Genomic DNA, 21,807 nt, shown 5'->3' with positions numbered 1-21,807 from the left:
CTCACCGTGGTCTTCGCTGCCGGCGTTCGTGCTCCTGGTAGAGGAGCAGGAAGACAAAGGCAGGGAGAAGCTGGAGTTCCGGTTCCATGGCGTCCTGGTTCCTCGTGGGGTGTGTAGAGGTGAGCGTTTTCCCTTCCAACAACTGTGTTTTTGTTTGCGGTGAATCCACCCCAGAAAAGGTGGCGAATTGGACTGTTGTAATACTGTGGGCGATACATTGTCTTCCGCCTGTCTGTTGGCGGTTACCGCCGCGGTGTTTGTTTGTACCGCCGTGGCAGTCGGAGTGTTAAAGTGGCTGTCTATGTTGGCGGTTTCCGCCACGGTCGTGATTCAATTTTTTTTCCCGCCGGCCTGTTGGCAGTCTTACTGCCACTTTAACACTGACTGCCAGGGTTGTAATGAGGGGCATAGTGCCTGCACTAACCCCAACGGATGTCCACTCATTAGCATGAGGGCATAGCCTCATGTAAATGATGGAATGCCTTTGCCACTGCAACCATGCCACAGATTAGATGTGGGTGCAGAGGCAAAGAAGCTGCCAGGAGATACACTTACATTGTGCCATATAAAAGGTAGGGCATTGTCAGTGCATAGTCTAATAGCCCCCTGTAGGGGAAACAGGTGGTCCTACAGACCCCACAGACATACCTTTGCAGGTGGGTGTAGTCACTCACTGCACCTGCCTTCAAGGGAATTACTAATCTCCCTCAAATGTGTATGAGGGTTGATTTCTGCACAGTGCTACATGGAGCAGCTAATTTAATAAAGCTCCTTTTGTCCACTTGACTCCGCCGCCCCCAGGGCAGTGCATGTGTGTGACTGCCCTGGGGGCACTGCATTCAATCTATTGGGGCACACTTTTCCTGCTCTGCACCTTTTGTATGCTCTGTCGTGGTGCAAACAGAGAAAGTGTGTCTCATGTATAATGAGGCCCCAGTTAACAATGTGGACAGCCACATGCATCTGTTTCTCTGGGCCCACATAATACTGGGACTGCCTATCAATCAGCCCCTCAGTTAGTATGTCCATATCAGTATCAATGACTGTGTGGGTGCTCTGCCCACAAATCATTCACCCATGTTGAATGAGGTGGGTTCAACAGTACAGCAGGATGGCAGACGACCTTGCTTGGAGGAGGGTCTGACCTAAATGACCATTAAATGGATGCCAGCCCCTCAAAATGTTGAGGGGGGCTTGAAATGCTGCTCACTGCGCTGGTCCTAAGAAATTCCAGACCACTTATATGAGCTGAACTCACAATGGGTCCCAGCACTTGGAAGTCTCATTGTGGACAATCTACCCCAATTGCCATTACTTAGGGGCCTCTGCCACTAGTGCGTAGGCTGTATGCAGGGTGAGTCTGGCCTGGTGGGAAATGTTGCATTTCTCCAGGGGCCTGGAAGGGTGGGGCCTGGTCTTGTCAGTGTGTGTTGTGTCTGAACTGGTGCCACAATATGTGCCCCCGTAACAAGGCAACGCTCCTGCATGATCAACACACTTGCATCTCCTGTTTTTGTGTTGGGGCTGGTCTGACATATTTAATCATGCTGCCATGGGTTTCCAGTCCTGCTCTGGCCCTCCGGCCCTGTGTGAAGCTGGCCGTATGAGTCCAGGAATGAACACCACTCCCTGCACCTACTTTGGTCATACACTACAGTCTACTCTGATGTAAGAGTCATATGCTAACCACAAGTACCATAATGCAAAGTGTCAAACTGTGCTGGCCTTTAATGCAGTGTAGCATGTATCTATATACTCTTTCATTCCTCCGTTAAATTTCCTGTCCTTTTTACACCTGTTTGCACATGTTATACATGTTTGACCTTGTCTACCACTCTGAGTACAGAATCCACGCTCCAAATGCAAAACCTATGCTCTGAATGGGTAGAGTACGCTCTGAGGGCATAGAGTACACTCTGGGTGTGGATAATCTGCACTCAGGGCGTAGAATCCGAAGATGGATCGGAACCCAATCAAATTCTATAGGAAATGACATGGAAGAAATGTAAGGCAGAAAGTTCATGACAGGAAGTTGCAGGCAGCCATTGTACTGTCATTCTGAGTAATCCCCACCTACAGATAGAACCCTCTGCCATCCTACTGCTCTGTATATCCTTACTGCCCCCTACAATGCTCAGGAAGTTGATGAGAGGGCACCCCCTTCAGTGAATGAGAATTGGACCTTTTAGCTGGGGGGGAGGGTGCTAAACAATGACCCTCAAATTTATTGGGGCCCCAAGGACCAGCTGAGCAATGCAGTGCTTGCCCAACTCTGGGCTGCCATTGCACAACACTGCACTGCAGTGGGCGTGTACCACTGGTGGGCTAGGACATGTCTCAAGCGCTAGGAGGACCGGAAATGCTGGGTCTGACTGAGGGCCCAGCAACTATTGGTCCAATCTTCCCAGCCCGAAGTGCTCCAGGCCTGCTTATACCATTGCAACAGAGGATCCTGAGGACAGCCTGGCTGATCCTTCATGCCCAGCTGGAGGAGTTGGAGCAGCAGATACATGGTAAGTGCAAGGGCTGCATTTTGTGTCCGTCAGTATGATGTGAGTGGTGGCTGAGCTGAGCTGAGCTGAGCTCATGTCACTATATGCACAATCTGAACAATTGTTGCAGTAGTCATAAGGCCAATATCTCATTGGGGCCCACTGGATGGTCATTCCAGGGTACACCCTGGGACTTGTAACATTCTGAAGACTATTGGGGAAATTAGGCTTACTTGTGCATTTGATGGAAGAAATGCAATGCCAACACCATGACTGAGGATCCAAGGGCCTTATCACTGCTGGGTGCAAGGGCAAAGGGATGGGACAGACATTGTCCAGTGTTGGGTCAAGACCTTTTTTGGGTGTTGGATGAGGTATCCTGCATTCTTTTTGTGAGTCTCCTATTTCTCCTTTCACATAATCCCAGCAACTGCTGCAGTAATCATAAAATTAATGTCGCATTGGAGCCCATTGGATGTACATACCAGGGTGCATCCAGACACCTGTAGTACTCTCAACACTGCCGGGTAAATGGGGCTCACTCATGCATTCAAAGGAAGAAATAAAGCGCCAGCACCATGAGTGGTGGTCCAAGGGCCTTATTACTGCTGGTTGTAAGGGCAAATGGATGGGTAAGACAATGTCCAGTGTGGGGTTAAGACCTTTTTTGGGTGTTGGATAAGGTATCATTCATGCTTTTTGAGTGTCTCTCGTGTCTCCTTTCATGTAATTCCAGCAACTGCTGTAGTAATCATAAGGTTAATGTCACATTGTAGCCCATTGGATGTACATACCAGGGTGCATCCTGGGACTTATTCTGTAGTGTTCTCAACAAATCTGGGGAAATGGGGCCTGCTTTTGCATTTGGAAAAAGAAATGCAATGCCAACACCATGACTGGTGATCAAAGGGCCTTATCATGCTTGGGTGCAAGGACAAATGGATGGGCCAGACAATGTGCCGTGTGGGGTCAAGACCTTTTTTGGGTGTTGGGTGAGGTATCATACATACTTTTCATATGTTTTTGTCAGTGTAATGTATCATTTCATGTGTCTTGGAGTAAAGGCTGACTTTGGGATACTTGTCTCACACCAATTCGTACCAACCTTCCCAAGGGAAAACAAATGCACATGCCTCCACAACAGTGACTAATATGTCACATGTAATGTCTAGCTAGCTGTACCATCCATGCACACATGCCAACTGTCTTACAGCACGAATAGTGAGTCTTGGAATGCCAAATGTGGCACCAGCCATGTAGATTGGCTGATGTTGTCACTGATCTTTCAACACATAGACCCACAGTTTGGCAAAGGTCTTAACCAAGGCTAGGTTTGTATATGTACACCCATTCAAGCATTTGTGTGGAATCAGACCATGCCACACATCATTTGACAAACAATAGTCAGTGTAAGATTATCCAGTCAACACATTACAGCACAATCATAGATATATATGCATAGGTGTGGAAAGATCAATCCAGACTGTTTCCTATCTCCACTTGTAGACTGACCTTGGAAGTTGACTAGGTAGCAGGGACAGGAGATACTGGGCCCATTTTACAGAGGTAAACTCTGACTTTTGGTCTACATTTACAACAAAAGTCTTTGTTAACCTTTGTGAATTGGGCCTCAGTATTGCAATAATGCTGAAGGTGAGACTTTGTTCCCACAGGAGTGTTTAAACCCCACAATTGTGTCAGATGTCAATGAGTGAGTAATGTCAGTACCAAGTCACCTACACTTGCTTCATGGGCTTATGTGCTGTGCACTGATTTCTACACAGCTTCATGATGTTCTCCATTCTATTTCAGGGGACGCGGCTGGCCAGAAAGACCACGGAGAGGACCTCGGACAGGGAAGGGCATTTTTGGGAGGTCAGTGGGCATGCCCTCTGTCATCCACAGAGGAGGAATAAGAGGAGGAGGGACCTGAAACATCTTCAGGCAGGGGTAGTATACCCACCTGGATGAACACAATATCAGCCACAGACTGGGTGGAGGCTGTGAACGCTGTAGAGGGGCAATGAACTGGATTTGTACCCTCCCCCAAAATAGAAGAACTCGACCGGCTGGAGGTGTCCCCAGGGCGGTCTGTATCTACATCTAGGTCTGCCCCTGATCCCACCCTACATCTTGAGGGTCCCAGACCACTGGGGGCCCCAGTTGCACCACCTGCCGCTAGTCCCCCTCCAAGTGCCTGCCCCAGTGCCCCGAAGAGCATCTCTGTCCCCTACATCCCACATCCTTTGTGTTCAACTCAAACCCCTCCCTGCTCTGTCACCCCTGTGGCTGCATCCCAGGAAGGTATGATGTCATCTGAGGGGGAGCATTGTATTTCCTCTCACCTCCAACAGCAGTTCATTGAGGAACTGTGTAGGCCCCAAGAGGAAAATGTCTGTGGCATGGCCACCCTCAGTGCCACCCTCACTTCCTTGGGTGCGGCCACAATGTCTGCCCTGCTCCAGCGTCCCTCCCATACCACCCTCCATGTGACTGCCTGTTCGTAGTCCCAATCTGTTTCTCCGGTAACCCTTGTGCGTCCCATTCCCATGGGATCGCAGGTCCTCCACCGGCCAGCCATGAAGAGGCCACAGAGGTAGAGGAACTTGTCGTGGTGAAAAGGAGGAAGACCTGGATGGCATTTGACTGGACAATTTACATTGACAGGACATTTGTTTTTTCCCTTGTCCATGAAGTGATTCCTGTGACGTTTCCTTGATGTGTTTTCTTTATTTTGTTCAACCCCCCTCCACATCCCCTGCTCATTCTGGATGACAAGCATTATTATTTTCGTTCCTTCCTTCACAATGGACAGTATTAATTTATTTTACTTTGATTCATATTTATATAAAAAAATGAAAAAGAAAAAGCTCTGTGTCATGTAGTAAATTGTATTTGCTGGATTCAAAGTATAGAAGCAAACGTCTGGAGTGGTTTAGCTATGCCTTGAACTTGATACCTTTGAACACAGATGGTTCTGCTAATGGACATGTCTTAGCCACATTTCTCAACACATATGGACTACAACCACATTAAGCAATTGACCATCATCAACTATTAATTAAGTCAATTTAAATGTGGAATAGGTATTTTATTTATATTGCTCTGTGCAAACATGTTTACATTGCTCAAGGGGGATCTTGTTTGTGCTTTCTCAATTTTGTAGTGAGGAAGGTTGTGAGGTTGCGTGTTTCCCTGGGCTTCAGAGGTGCAGGTCGGTGTGGTTCCTGTGCAGGGGGCGCTGCATTCTGGACAGAGAGTGGTGGTTCCTGTACAGAAGGGTGCATCCTGCATAGAGTGTTACAGGTCTTGTGCAGGGGGGCTGCATCATGGACAGGGGTGGTGGTTCCTGGTTGAGGGGGGGCATCCTGGACAGGGTGTGGTGGTTCCTGTACAGGGACGAGAGCGGTTCATGTACAGGGGGAGGATGTGACTGTGCAGTGGGGGTGCAATGGGAGTGCTTCCATCGTAGATTGATGGGGGGCCTGTGCGGGTCTCCTAAGCAGAGGCCAGGGGTGTGGTGGTACAGGTAGATGTGCTTGTTCCCTTCCATTACATGCATTGACTGTGAAGGCTGATTTAGTATCATTTTGAGTATCCCCCCATCATCTTCATAGCCAATGCATGGTGTCTTGCACTCTCTTCCCTCTGTGTGCCCATGATGTCATTCAGCCCCTTCCCCATGTATTTGCAGGATGTATTCATCCTCATCAACACCTGGGTTATTCTGTGTACCAGCTGTGGGAGTTGGTGCATGTCCTGTAGTGAGGCAGACATGTCAGACAGTGTAGCTCCTATATCACAAATGCCCTGCTTCACATCTGACTGCTGTTGGAAGAAATCCTCCTCCCACTCTCTACCATTATTATCTGCCAGCCCTCTCTTCTGGGACAGCCTCAAATGTGACCAGCAGGTCCACCAGCAGGTTTTTGGTGGCAAGTGTAAGGTTGTTAGGAGGAGATTTTTTCCCATGGGCTACCCGCTCCTTACCATGGCTGACATCTACCTCAGATGTTGGAGAGAAGGCCTGGGAGACACTGTCAGAGTAGGAGTGTGTAGGAGAACCAACAAGTCTGACCTGGATGAGGGCTGTGAGGAGGTGATGGAATGGGCAATCCTTGGGCATATATGAGGATGCAACATGCTGATCAGAGTAGATGTAGACATTGATTGTATGCATTGCCCAAACATAGGGGCATATTTATACTCTGTTTGCGCCGAATTTGCGTTGTTTTTTTCGACGCAAATTCGACGCAAAACTAACTCCATATTTATACTTTGGCGTTAGACGCGTCTAGCGCCAAAGTTCATGGAGTTAGCGTCATTTTTTTGCGTGAACACCTTCCTTGCGTTAATGAGATGCAAGGTAGGCGTTCCCGTCTTAAAAAATGACTGCGATGCATATGCGTCGTATTTATACTCCCGGGCAAAAATGACGCCCGGAAGTGGGCGGGACTAAAAACCCCGCATTTGCGCCTCTTTTTAACGCCTGGGTCAGGGCAGGCGTTAAGGGACCTGTGGGCTCAGAATGAGCCCAGAGGTGCCCTCCCCTGCCCCCAGGGACACCCCCTGCCACCCTTGCCCACCCCAGGAGGACACCCAAGGAAGGAGGGACCCATCCCAGGGAAGAAAAGGTAAGTTGTGGTAAGTAATTTTGTAAAAATAAATTGTGGCATAGGGGGGCCTGATTTGTGCCCCCCTACATGCCACTATGCCCAATGACCATGCCCAGGGGACATCAGTCCCCTGGACATGGCCATTGGGCAAGGGGGCATGACTCCTGTCTTTGCTAAGACAGGAGTCATGTTAATGGCGTCTGGGCGCCCCAAAAAAATGGCGCAAATCGGGTTAAGACGATTTTTTTGCCTCAGCCTGACTTGCCCCATTTTGGGACGCCCAAACGCCATTTTCCCCCTACGCCGGCGCTGCCTGGTGTACGTCTTTTTTTTCACGCACACCTGGCAGCGCCGGTCGGCTAACGCCGGCTAATGCCATTCAATAAATACGGCGCCCGCATGGCGCTTCAGAATGGCGTTAGCCGGCGCTAATTTATTTGGCGCAAAACTGCGTTAGCGCAGTTTTGCGTCAAAAAGTATAAATATGGCCCAGAGTGCTCAGGGAATTGACTTCTACATCTGTTGAAAGAAGGCCCTGATAATTATCCTCCGCTCCTCCTCCTTTCTCCACCTGTGCAGTTCTAGAAGCTGACAAGGCAGCTTGGGAGAGGAGTGGGTTCTCCCATCAGACTACCCCTCACTCGTCACTGGTAGAGATTCCTTCCTCCAGACTCAAGTCATCATCCTCACCACCTGTGACACAGAGGTTACAACTGGCTAAGTATTTGCATTACAACATCATGCAGTGCAACACAGGGCTTAACGAAAACTATCTTCACATCAATGGATGTTCCACATGTGACCAGATTTGTGTACACCTACATATGATAGCTTACACTGTGGAATTGGGGTGTTCTCCAGACTCAAGTCATCGTCCTCACCACCAGTGAGACAGAGGTTGCAACAGGCTAAATATTTGCATTACCACATCATGCAGTGCAACACAGGGCTTAAGGAAAATTATCTTCACATCAATGGATGTTCAACATGTGACCTGATTTGTGTACACATACACATGATAGCTCACACTGTGACATTGAGGTGTTTAATGTAGATGTGAAATGCAAAAACAAACTCACCAGTTCCAACCAAAGCTCTATGTGGCATTGAGGTCCCCCTGGATGTTAGCTCCTTGACCGGGATCCTTGAGTATATTGCAGAAGATACAGTCCTTGATCCAGCAGCTTGTAAAAGAAGTGACACCATAGTAATGTCATCCATGATTGATTTCTGAAAGTACACACTTGACACACATATCACTGATTATGTTGGGTAAATTTCACACACCAACTTCAGATGTAATGCTGAAGTGGCAATATCTGCTGGTTCCCTTTCACATGTGTGAGAAAAGGCCTCTCTTTAACATGGTTAGCCCCCACTTTTGGTTTGATGTTTGATGTAGCCTAGAAGTTGTAGTGCCCAGGGACCCTGCTAGCCAGGTTCCCTGGCCGGAGCACTTTCCCTAAAACTGTTGTGATGCATTGGCACAACTTGATACACCCTTAGCTACCACTATAAGTCCCTAGTAAAAGGGTACTTGGGTACCCAGGGCATGAGGTACTTTAGGGCCATGCATCCAAATGCATCCAGCAATGCCATTAAAGGCTGAGTGTCCTGATTGCAAACCTAAAACACAACCTTGACATGGCACACTGCCAGTGTGCCCTGCCTACCATACACTGCATATAATATGGGTAAGACACCCCTTTGGTAGGCCACACAGCCCTAAGGCAGGATGCCCCATATTGTATGTGAAGGCTTAACTGCATGAGCAATATCCCCCCGCTGTGCCCTTGCCAAACCTGGGGCATAGTGAGTGAACAGAGCAGCCATTTTAATACATGTGCTGGACACTAGTCAACAATAGTTTCCCGGTTACATCATGGCCTCTCTGAACCCTGTTTTTTTGGTATGAAACAACTCAGAATGATAAATCCAATCTGGTACCATTATTTGATATACCCCTAAATGTACCCAGGGGTCACCTTAGAGGTGCCCCCTGTGAAAGCTAACTACCATGGCATGGTTGCTGACTGGTTCTATCCAGCCTGCCACATCAGACACCAAATCTACAAACATTGGGGAAAGGTTTCCTGTCTCTCTGGTTTCTAAAACAATGCCCTTCCTGGGTGGACGTGCTAACACCCCCTCCCTCAGGAATGCACACTGCCCTGACGGCAAGCTTCAAAGCGCTTACCGCGTTTGAAACTTGGCCCCCATGCCTGCTGATAGCAGCAGATGGTCAGCCCCTGTGCAAACCCCCACTTTTGGTGGGAGCAAAGGCAGAAAACCACACAAAGGGTAGGGGCCCCACCTGGCTGCACCACCCCTAAGGTGTTGCCTGTATGATGGAAACTCCATTCCATTTTCCTCCATCTCACGTGAAAGGAAAATAGCCAATCAGGGTTAGGAAAGTGACCCTTCCCAGAGGAAGGGGTCACTATAGTGGGTGTAGCCACCCAAAGGTAAGTGTCCCATTAGACACAACCAGGTTCCCCTAAAATGCCCACTAAATTTGGTATTTAGTGGGCATCCCTAGACCAAGAAATCAGATTCAAAGGACACAAAGAAGACCAGCACAAATAAGATCCAATGCACGAGAACTGTGGACCTGCTCCACAAAGAAAAGTTGCCAAACTCTGCCTGCTGCACCCAGGACCTGACAATCACCGCTGAAGAGCTGCTGGACAACTGGACTTACCTCAAGAAACCCAGAAGACCTCCAAGCTTCACCAATCAACCAAGAACTCCTTCCAGAGTGAAGGTACCACTCTCCAACAAAGAAGAAACTACCAACCCAGTGAAAGTCACCTCACTGACTGGCCACTAACTCCCAAACCAGAAGTTGTAGCCAGACTAAATGACAACCAATAACCACAAGAACAAGCCCTGCAAGTGTGCCAAGTTTGGTGGCACTGCGCTCTCCAGTTGTGAACCATACCAATACCCTAAGTTCTGGTCAGCTAACTTTGGACACCAAGAAAACTAGTCCATGCAGGACTGAAGAAGGACCAAGAGGAAGCCCCAGTTGAGGGACTTCAAGAACACCCTGGACCTTCCATCAGAGTGCCCCCATTGTCTTGTAAGTAACCCTTAAAGTGACTTACCTCTAGATCCAAAGGGCATCTATGCGCACAGCTCCTGGCTCACAGGATCTCTGTGCACCCGGCCACCCTGAGCCCTGCAACGAAGAACCTGCTGTGCCCTAAGGGTCCCTCACCCCTTTTGACCTCGATACTCCAAGGGGACCCAAAAGAACCACCTCTAAACTTACCTGCACAGAACATTTCCAAGTGGTCCCCCAGAGTGGCACTGCACCAGCCATAGAGAATTTTCCCTGCTGCTCCCTCCGGAACCAGGAGACGCCTGAACTTCTCCAACTTCTGAACTTTGCCCACTGATGTTCTCGACCAACCTGCTAAAGAAGAACTTGGCAAAGCAACTGTGTGATTTTATATGCATTTTAAAAGTGACTTTCCATTGATTCCTAAGTTGTCTAATTCTGCACAAAAGACTATTTTTAGTAAACGTCAAAATCCACATCTCCAAATGTACTTAACCAATGTTGATCATTTTGGTCCTAACATTTATGTAAAAATCTGAAGTGTTTTTGGAAATTGGTCTCAAGCTATTCCTTTGAATGTGTGAGTTGCATGATTGATACTGCGAGTACAACAAATGTTTTGCACTTCTCCAAGATTGGCCTAACTGCTCGATCAAGCTACCATAAACATTAGAGCATTAGGTGATCTATTTGGAACTCTGTAAACCAATGAGTGGTGGCCTGGACCCCCTGCACAGTGTGCCTAGCTTTGCACACTACATAGAGGGCCACCCTCCTACAACAAGTATTTGGTTGTTGTACATGGGCACAACACTATATGGCACACTTACCTGATGGACGGATGGCAGTGGTTTTGACTGCTGCAGCCAGGATGTCTTGTCTACCCCTGGATGGTGCCATCTATCTCACTGAAGTAGTCCTGGCATCAGCTGTGATGTAATATACATATCCTTAACTAAGTGCAAAGGATGATGGTTCTACACCCAAACTGGGGTGGCATGGTGAGCAAAAGAACGATGGATTAAACCCAGATCTGTGACTTGGGGTGAGTGTTTGCATTGTTCAGCACTCCGTCCATCATCCATTTGTGTTTCTAAAGTTGCCCTAAGTGGGAAGGGTATGCCCAGACGTGGGTCCCTTGCTCACTGTGCCACTGAATTCAAGCTAGCCTGGCTGATGAAGGGTGATACCCTGAAACCGGTCCCGGGATGCTTGTTTCCGGTCCAGTGAGGACCTGGCTTGGCAGTTCAGGCTGGACTGTTCCCATGAGGAACAGGGTCAAGACTGATTTGCATATGGCTGGGTCCAAACTGGGGTGGCATGGTGAGAAAAAGAACGATGGATTAAACCCAGATCTGTGACTGGGGGTGAGTGTTTGCATTGTTCAGCACTCCGTCCATCATCCTTTTGTGTTTCTAAAGATGATTCTACACGTACATGTCAGAGGTGTGGACCAGTGATCTTCAAGTTACAGTCAGCACTCATATCACCCTGGTATCACACTTACATACAAACATGTATTTAGAGGTACTGAGAGGTACAATACAGAAACACCTAGGGTGTCCTGCACTACATACCTTTGGACAGACCTTCACTTTTAGGGGCATCGTGCATCCTAGGTATGATGTTATATCTGCTAATTGTAAGGGAGTGTTCCACAACATGCAGAGCTGGTTCATCTTTGCACATCACATTGCAGAGTACATGTTTGATATACACAATTATCAACCAAGATATGGTTAACAATCATTCTACTACCCCCGCCCCCCCAAACAGGACAGCATTGTCCATTGTCAGTCATTTTTGCTTTGCAGTCTTCTTCTGGCCTGTGTTCCCAGCGTTCGTGAACGACATCATGGTGAATTTTAACTGACACTGGATACGGTTATGTACAGCACACATCCTGAAGTACTGTATTTTAAGGTTTACTCATTTGTGAATTATGGGGAAGGGGAGGCAACGTGAAATAAACATTATTCTGGGATTACAAAATTTGTTCAAGTAGAGAAGCTGGGCTGATCCCCACCTTTACTTGTTTCATGTTGTGCAGTTCACCCACTAGATGTATAGGCTTTGGCTCCTCTACACCCACCTTGCCAGCCACAACCCCAATCACCAACTGCAAGTCTGCTGGTATCAGCGCACCCCTCATCCATATCATTGCTTTAACAGTTTTTAATGGGATGTTGTCAGCTATTATTCATGTCATGGACTTACAAACAAGTTGTGACTACTCCTCTCTACAGTATGAGAGACTTGGGGACATAATTATGAGCCCCTCCAGGCACCGGACCATCACTCTTTGTACGACTCCAGCTGCGCACACCAGTACATCATGTCTTTGAGGCCACGACAAGCCACTTTGCATGATTTGGAATGGCCTCTTAGCTATGGAGTGTGTCAAGCCTGGACAAATCACTGTATCACCTTACTGTGCACTTGAGTGGCTTTGCATGATGGGGAAGGGGGTATGGTTCCTACACAACACCTAGGGATTTTGACAGTTCACCAGAGTGACAGAACCATGTACACCTGGTGAAGCACTAACACCTTACTCATCCTGAGGTGAGGAATGATTACTTGTAACATATAGACTTATTGCACTGACTTATGCAAAACCCTCCTACATGAGGACCAAGATGAACCCTTAGGTAGGTAACATACACATACATTTTGAGTCAAGCGTACATTGGCCAACATGTTAGGATGTGGTTTACTCTTATGAGTTATATGTGAGCGTATGGGCATGAGTGTCAACAGTGATTTTAGACACACAACACATGCTGCTGACATATAAACCACAGTTTAGGAGCATGAGCATTTGGGATACTCATTTTATGTAAACTTACCAGTGTCTTTGAGCAACACAACAAGATGATGGATGGAGTCCTGAAACTTTTTGAACACTCATCCTCAGTCTCAGATCTGGGTTACACCTATTGTTCTTTTGCTCACCATGCCACCTCAGTTTGGACTCAACCATATGCAAATCAGTCTTGACCCTGTTCCCCTGTTGACCCTGAACTGCCCAGCAAGGTCCTCCCTGGACAGGAAACAAGCATCCTGGGACTGTTTTCGGGGTATCTCCCTCATCAGGCAGGCTAGCTTGAATCTAAGAGCCACCCAGTATGTTCTGCCTGACCAGATGTCACACCCATACGTGTTGCAGAGGTCACTGCAGGCTGTGTCTTTCTGGGCAATGTCACCGGGCCTACAATGATATGCATGTTTTCAGTTTATATTCTAGTTGACACATGTGGTGCACAGCACTGAGTAGTTTATTTCACATGTCTGGCCCAGTTTATATATTCCATGTAATGTATCTGAGTTGACTGATCTCAAAGTATAAGTTATTGCCCTCTCCTGGCCATAAATCGTACCAGTTTGTGCTGAAGGTATGGGTTGATGTGTTCCTTGATATTGCCTCCCTGATGGTGCAGGGACATCTGCTCCAGTGTGCGATTGTTTTCTGGCAGTATGTGGCAACAAAAGGGAATGGTCATCAGTCACAACCAAGTTATGTGAATATGTGCAACCTGTCACAATTGTAATCCATTGCATCTTCATGCCAACAACAGTGGTGAGTGAATGAGAGGCATTATTTATTGCCATTTACCCATGTTAAGTGGGGTGCGGCAGCACTGATGAACCACTGTTTGGAACTTTGAAATTGGAATTTGCTACTGCCATCATAAAGGATTCTGGGACTGGTACTGCAATGGATCAACTGAGACACATGAGGGTCTGACTCATCATGCAGATTGCACATACTTAGGACAACATTCATGGTCACATTTGTGGAGTGTCACTGACATTGCTCATTTTGTGTCATTGTTAGTATCTTCATATTTTACCTGGCACCACATAGAGGTGATCACTCACAGGCAGCTCATGGAGCAGGTAGGGGTCTATGGTGGAGAGGATGTCCATCTCCAATGGCGTGAGTTGGATTTGGGCTCCAGTTGATACACCAGGAAGAGCACCCCTACAGTGCTGTGCTTCTCCTTCACTCTCCTCTTCTCATCCTGCCACTTCTTTTTGATGTCAGTCACTTTCTTATGTCCTCCTGCAATGTAGTGCCCACCGTGGCCAACTGCTGCCATGGGGCTTCCTTCTGTGCGGAACTGCTGCTCTACGGTGGGAGACCATGCATTCTTTTGTAGTTTCTGATGTTGTATTGGAGGATCATGATGCTTTCTTCCACTGTGTAGTTCTTCTTTCTCCTTGTAGGTAGCATGGCTTCTATAGATGCAGAGCAGGCAGGCTCAATGCTGTTGTGGAGAAACCCGAACCTTGGTTGTGGGCTGCTTTTACCTGTATTTTGGTGCAGGGCTGTAGGTGGCATTAATAATTTGCAGGTGCATGTAATTACACTGACTCCGGGCCAAGTTTGGATGATCTACCCCGAGTGCTGATGATCCACCCCGAGTGCGAACATAAAGATACTACTTTTAACTTTCATTTGTGAATACAAAAAAAGTCAGAAACTTAGACTTTTGGTCTAAACTTAGACCAAAAGTCTAAGTTTACCTTTGTGAAATGGGCCCAAAATATTTTTCTCAGAGACAGAAATCTAACAATATGTGTTGATATTCCAGAAATACAATCAGTAGATTCCATATTTTGCTGCTGCATGTCTCCTTAATTAAATTAGTTAAAAATCTCCATCTAGAACTGGGTTATTGTTTGACACAACCATAAAATATGTATTTGATTTCTTATCAGAATCTTTGTAAAATCCCATTAATGTGATGGCATAAATTCTCAAGACATATCCTCAATGCACTAGTCCTAAACCAGGACAGTGTCTCCTGTGTTAGCACTGCTTAAACGTGCCATTAGCAAACAAACTTGAGGAGGTTATTCAAATGCTGAATATTGTGGTTCTAAAAATTCTGGACCCATGTAATTTACTTTGCCACAGCAGTACGATTTTAGTATCAAAAGACCGATAATGACTAGTACACTAAGCATGAGCATTTTCGCTCAATTCCAGCAGCGTTTTCACCTCGAAATCACCATTTTCGTCCTGCACTCGTGGCTCCCATTTTATACACGGCAGCCATTTTTAAAAGTTGCCCTCACATAGGCTTATAATACAGTCAGATTTGATTCCAAGGACACGTACACCTTGATTGACTTTTCTCTGACCTGGGCAAGCTGGAACCATTGCCTCAGGCTAAACCTGTTTGGTCAGTCCCTCTCCCAGTGGCCGAATCAGATAGCATCAAGGCACACCAGGCCATAAAACCCTTATTATCGCTCACACACCCTGCCTAACTTGCTCACACCTGCACCTGCTCTTTTCTTCTTCTTACTTTACGAGGGGGAGGTGCCCGTTTTTATTGGGGGTCCACACTTATCTGATGTGAAATTCTAGGCCTTGCCGGGTAATTTATTATGGGCTGGATGACATGAAATATGAGGTTTCATCATGACACTGGTTTTTCCTTTGTACTGAAAACATGTGAATGACTAACCAAAATGTCAAGAATGTTTGCCTGAAGCTTAAAAAACTGTATATAAGGAAACCTGATTTTGCATTGACACACAGTCTCCTGAGAACATACAAATCGTGCTGTTGTACTTCTAGGACACTTGTCAATTGGTTGCAGCCAATAAATTCGATCTTTGACTTCACCTAGAAGACTCTGACTTTCTGTAGTCTGAATCAGGAAAGTACCCGAGGTCTTTGGGTGTACCCTGGCACCGCTGGGTTACCGGATCAGTACCGGTTCTGAAAAACCCAGTACCTCAGTTGGCGCCCAAACATGGGGTGATACCAGCGGTACCGGTCCAAGCCTGAGGTCGGTGGGGAGCTTCGTGTGAAAATTCTGGAGGAAGGCCGCCACTTCATCGACCCCTGCATGTCGACGTGGTCCGAAAGTCTTTGTTGCGAGGTTCCCCGCTTCCCGACGGCTATGAAGGACTGCTGCCCTGGCTATCGCCCTGATTTGGACCCTTGATTTTTGGTAGAGCGAAACGATACGACAAGTCTTCTGGTGACGTCATTGATATTTTCAATTAAGTATAAGTGGAGCGTCTCCCAGTCCTTAGTTGGACACTTGGTTTGGTCCTTAGTTGGACACTTGGTTTGGTCCTTAGTTGGACATTTGGTTTGGTATCCCTTTGGGATCACTTTGATTTGGAACTTGCAAGTACCAAAGCCGAAGGACTCGTGTATTCACGAGACTATCGTAAACGATAATCCTTTGAAGTTTGAAGCTAGACTAGTGAGCGAAGATGCCTGGTCTTAGCAGACTTGGAAATTTGTTTTGTCTTGGTTGTAAAAGGGACTCCCGGTTGGAGGACTCATGTCCGGTTCCTCCGATTGGAACTCCAACCTATGAACTATATGTGAAGCACGGAGTAGGCCCCATCACGTTTAATAAAGTATGGGTCCGCTATTCTTGGAAATAATTGAGAAAAGTTTTTTTTTTTTTCTCTTGTAAATATGACTTACAACTAGGATCTGCAAACGGTTCTGTAAGTAAATTGCGACGGCGCTATTTATGAAAAATGGCTAAAGCGCGCTGTATTGTGTGTACTGAGTGTTTTCTGTTTATATCTGAAATGAGCTCAATGTGTGTTTGTGGGTCTTCTTGATGTTTACAGTTTGTTAAGTAAAATGTTGGTTAATTAATATTAAGTAGAAACTTAGAAAAAATCCAGAAATGAACCATGTGATGTGCTAACATAGCTATATGTTGCTCTTTAATTTATAGAATGAGCAATTGTGCACATATACAAAACTGCCGTTAAATGCTTAATAAATTAGAAAACACATTCAATAGATATAAATAGGGCCCCCCCAAAAAAAAAAACGAAATTATCTATTTTCAATTCAGCCAGCACTTTCCCAGTTAAACATGGGTGGAATTTTGCATAACCTTCCTTTTAAATGAAAGTGGCGCAAAAATGTGACGCATTTCAAGTTAGGCTTATGCGCTTAGGCTTGTGAGTTAATGTATCCCAAATAATAGGCAAGGGATGCAGCTTGCTTTTATATGTGGAATTATCACAAAAAAAAGAATAATTGTTTTTTTTTATTTTTTTTAAAGAAAATTATTAATTATGGAAAAATTATTTAAAAAAATAAGTGCCTTTCAAAATCGTTTTTTAATATTTATAAAGCTTAATACCTATACTATGACCTCCTAACATTAAAATTTAATTTAAGTTATGTCGCACCGCTAAAATGACATTTGTATGTGCAATTTTCCCTTGGCGCAGGAGCAAACAAGCTCATTTCTATAAAGTATAAGTTAATATTTTCAATGGCTGACTCAAGGATTGTGTAATAGACATTCTGGTAATGCATATTATGCAAGAAAATTGTAGGATATTGATTTTTTAATGCCTAAAATATCAAAGTCGATTTTGGGCAAAAGCACTGTTTAAACTGCATTTTCTTTCATTCAGAGTACTTTTTAAAGTGTCTCAGGTTTCAGTAAATGCATACATTTAGGTTTGATATATATTTGCAGGTTGTGCCTTCTTATGATTCAATGAGTCAATGTGCCAGTACAAAGGCTTGTTTTAATATCAAGGTTGAAGGTTCTAACTTCAGCTGGGCCTACTGAGACGTTCATTCATTCGAGGTTGATGAAATATGTACCATTGCATGGGATTGCAACAAGCATTTATTCTAACAACTGGTATGTGTGTTATTAAGGTTTGTGAATTATTCACAGTAAATGTAGTTTAATAATCTGGAAATAGAGATAATTTTTTTTAGCGCCTAATAAGGAATTTTTTTTTTTTTTAAATAGAGTGAATTATTGCAGGTTAGAAGGAAAATAGAAAGGCCTACTGTCTTTGACAGATTCAGAGTGGCAGAAGCTAGGAGAGCTACAGAGGCTGGCTCAAGTCATGCTGCTGAGATGCTATCTTTAGTTTTCCCATAAACAATGGAGGAGGCTGTCGTGTTGACACTTGTGACCTTTTAAATTAGGGCCTTGTCTCTGAAAAAGGCAGAATGACCCTATGGGCCTCTAAAAGTGGGATTTCTGGTTTCTCCAGAAGAACATCAATACAATTAAAGAACTTAATTCCAAAGGGAAAATATAAAAAAAAGGGGTTTCTTCGAAAGTCCCAACATCATGTTAAATGCTCTGCAGAACTGATACATTTGTGTCTCCGCTCTAAAAAAATAAAATGATGCCTGCTAGTTGCTTTTATTTGACAGAAAACGAAGTGTTGCATTAAGTCTTAGACAGAAAATAAGATGCAGCCTTTTTTTAAAAAAATTTGAATGCTACATGCCTTAATGAGAACGATTTGCCAATTAAGACTTATTTTTCACAGTGGAAATTGTAGGTGCCAAATTAATATGGAGTGTCAGTGTAACAATTTTTACTTTTAGAAAGGTAAAACTAAGGTGGCTTGATGTTGCGAAGTAACTGACAAGAGGGTAACAGTTAAGTAATGGAAATTTATTTTCATGTATTTGGTCCTATCATGAATTGTTCTTGCTGGTCCTGTATGTTAGAAGAGAAACAGTAAAGTTATATTTGACAGCAGATTTCCATTGCCTGGTGATCTACTGTCAAAAGGAGGGTAAGGATTTTAAACCTGACAAATTAAACAGGCCCAAATATTGGGTTTTGGGCTGCAGGTTTACAGTGCATAAAGTACATGACATGGTGTTGTGTGTCACCGCTTATTCACACATGCTATTGTTTTGTCTATGCTTTTTGTGCTTGATACACAGCAAGTATATCTGATGGCTTGACGTTTTGTGCGTTTTTTTTTTTTTTTATTTATTTTTTTGCATGTTTGTTGCTGCTTTTGATGCTATTACAAGCTCCCCTGTGTTGTGAGGGGATGGTCATGATGATGCCCATCGCTACGCAACAGTTGGTTGAACTTTTTCTGGTTACTAAATTCCACAGATAATGATATTTCATGCTGTGAACATAAAAGACAACACTTCACCAGTGAATGTCTATTTGGCTATAATGGTATTGAAGGAAAATAAAAAGAGATATACAGGATCAAAGTGTGTCACCTGCAGTTAGTCACGTTACTGCCCCTTCCCTTAAAGGAACAGGCAGCCCTACATTTATGTATCCTTGATTGGACCTAAGGATGAAATTATAGATCTGTGACTCAAGGTGGCCTAATTTCTATATTACATTAGTTAATGATGTTCTGTTTCCTAAGTAGCATATGGCTTTCGTTCCTTAAAAGAAAACCAGGTTTTCATTTTTTCCTGAAGAAGGAACTGAAACATTAGCTAGGAGTACCGTATATGTTGTAGTCGCCAACGGTAGAGTTAAAATTTGTGTAACTTTGGCCTTTGTGTATCACCCGTACTCTCGGTGTTGTGTCACATGCCTGACTATCACCCAAATAATTTTTTTTGTTTCTCCTATAGATTTTTTCTTTTGTTACTTCCCCTGACCAATGTCGCATCATGCTTAGTTATTGAGATTTTAGCTATGCCCTAGTCCCATTTCTCTTTTTCGAATTCCTTTCACCAGTCAGCCCTTTTATTATTATTGATGTATTGTTCAGGTTCACATTTCCAGACTGCAGTGATGTACCAGGGACCCCATGTTATGTATAATTCCCTTTGGTATGACCAGACTGGTTTTCAAGAATTTGCCTTAGGCCTGCTTCAATGTTTTCCAGCCTGACTGTCAGGGTAGCGATAGACTGGTTAACTGACACAATATTATAGTAAGACAAGTTTTCCATCTCAATAGGAGATATCTTATGTTTACCTTTTTGAACATGACGAATTTTCAATGTCTATTTTAATTTGGTTTTTGGTTCCCTTCTGTTCCTGCTACTTTAATTTTTGGTGGGATCAGATGTGTCCTAAATCATGCAAATATCAGGACCCTCTAGTTCTTGTCTTTTTGTTTGCACATTTGACTATTAGCCTGTGTATTGCATAGTGCACCTGATGCACAGTTTTTAAAGGAAGGTTTCTACATGTCCCTGATAATCGGTATCATGTGATTTCTCTATTGAGATGTTCTAAGGTAAGGAGGAACACCTAGACTTAATCATTGAGGCAAATATGTGTTTACCCCATTAGACAATGCCACTGTGTGAGGAAATCCATTCAGATAGAATTCTCATGTAGCTATAGATGGCAGAGAATAATGGAGAGAACCCAATTAAAGATGCTAGAGACCCTGTTTTGCCCTTCTGCCTTTGTCTTTGTATTTTATGCCCATGGTGTATGGCTACTCCTTTGAAGATTGCAGACCACCTGCTTGCAGCCCCCTTGTTAAAAACCATGAACTGTTTTTTTTACTAAATTGAAGGAAACTAACAACTGTGGCACATTTCCTACGTCACTAGATTCTGCGGGTATCAAGTCATAATAACCTGCAGGACATTGATTTAAGCCTAATTCCCATCAGTGACAGCTACAGATGAAAGACGGACGTCTTGGCCCTACAGTCTCAGCACCCAGAAAGTAGCAAAGCTGGACAGCGATCGCCAGTGCATGGTATCGTACTTGCTCCATCAGACGGCGTTGGACATCGCAGAGCCAAAGTTTCAGTGTAAAGGAGCTAAAGAGAAGGATTCCTGTTGTTGATGGCAGAGCTGTTTTGAGGTTTCATTTCTCTACCTGTCATGTGCTGGTAACCTCTGACAGTGTGCAATCCCTTGAGCACCTTGGCCTGAGTTTTGGCCACACACCCCCTTTTCTTTGCTCCAATGGAAGAAGGGCAGTGCACCGGAGATTTCAAGTTTGGAAAAAGGCACTATATTGTGGTGCCCATGAAAGAGCAGCTTGAGCGTCCTCTGACACTAAATAATGAGTGTTGGAGTCTGAAAGTGCTGCTGAGCTTGAGCTATTTCCCAATTAATGGTGCTTGCGTCTGCACGAGATGATTTGTGCCCTTGATTAATGAGGAGCACATTGTTTGTAGTGTCTGCCACAGAGGAGAGACACTGGTGCATTGCTTTAAGACATTGAGACTTTTGAGTGAGCTGTGGGTGTTTGCCTGGAGGGCACTCCAACTAAGCAGTATTTTCTCACGAAGAGGCCTGAATTGAGAGGCCCATGCGAAAGAAAACAACAAAAGAAAATTTGATGGACAATAGAAGCCTGCCAGAGAGGCTTTTTGAACGGACTCTGGGCATAGTTGGTTTCACAAGAGGTTTCCGTGTGATTGTATAGACTAGGTGTTAGGAGACTGATTGTTTTGCTGGCATTGTTTTAAAGTACTATTCTGTTTAGTAAAAGCAGAATAAAGTCCATTTTCTGTGGAAAGAGTACCCCCTTTTCACCTTAGAGCATTGATGAGAGTCACCACTGTTCCACCTGAACATACAAAAATTACTGAAATGCAGAGGAGCCTTAAAAATTTTACTAGATAATTTTAGGATTTGCTTTTTGGTTAGGGTTGTGAAAAATTATTATTTCATAGTGGTCACTACTTTCTCCCGTTGTCTATATGTTCTTAATAACGTGTTTTCTAGTGTCTTTTAAACATGACGTTGTCATTTATGGGTAGGATTGTTTTTCTCTACTCAATTGACTTCTGCACCCACTTCCCAACCTATGTCTTTTCCTACTATTGTTTCTTTGCACTCTTTTCACCCTTTTCCTGAACATGAGCAGGTTAGAAGATCAGAATTCGTAAGCAATTCTTTTGTACAGCTTCTG

This window comes from Pleurodeles waltl, chromosome 7 (assembly GCF_031143425.1).
Source record: "Pleurodeles waltl isolate 20211129_DDA chromosome 7, aPleWal1.hap1.20221129, whole genome shotgun sequence".
In the NCBI taxonomy this organism is placed as follows: domain Eukaryota; kingdom Metazoa; phylum Chordata; class Amphibia; order Caudata; family Salamandridae; genus Pleurodeles; species Pleurodeles waltl.
Note: the sequence above shows the minus strand (reverse complement) of the source record.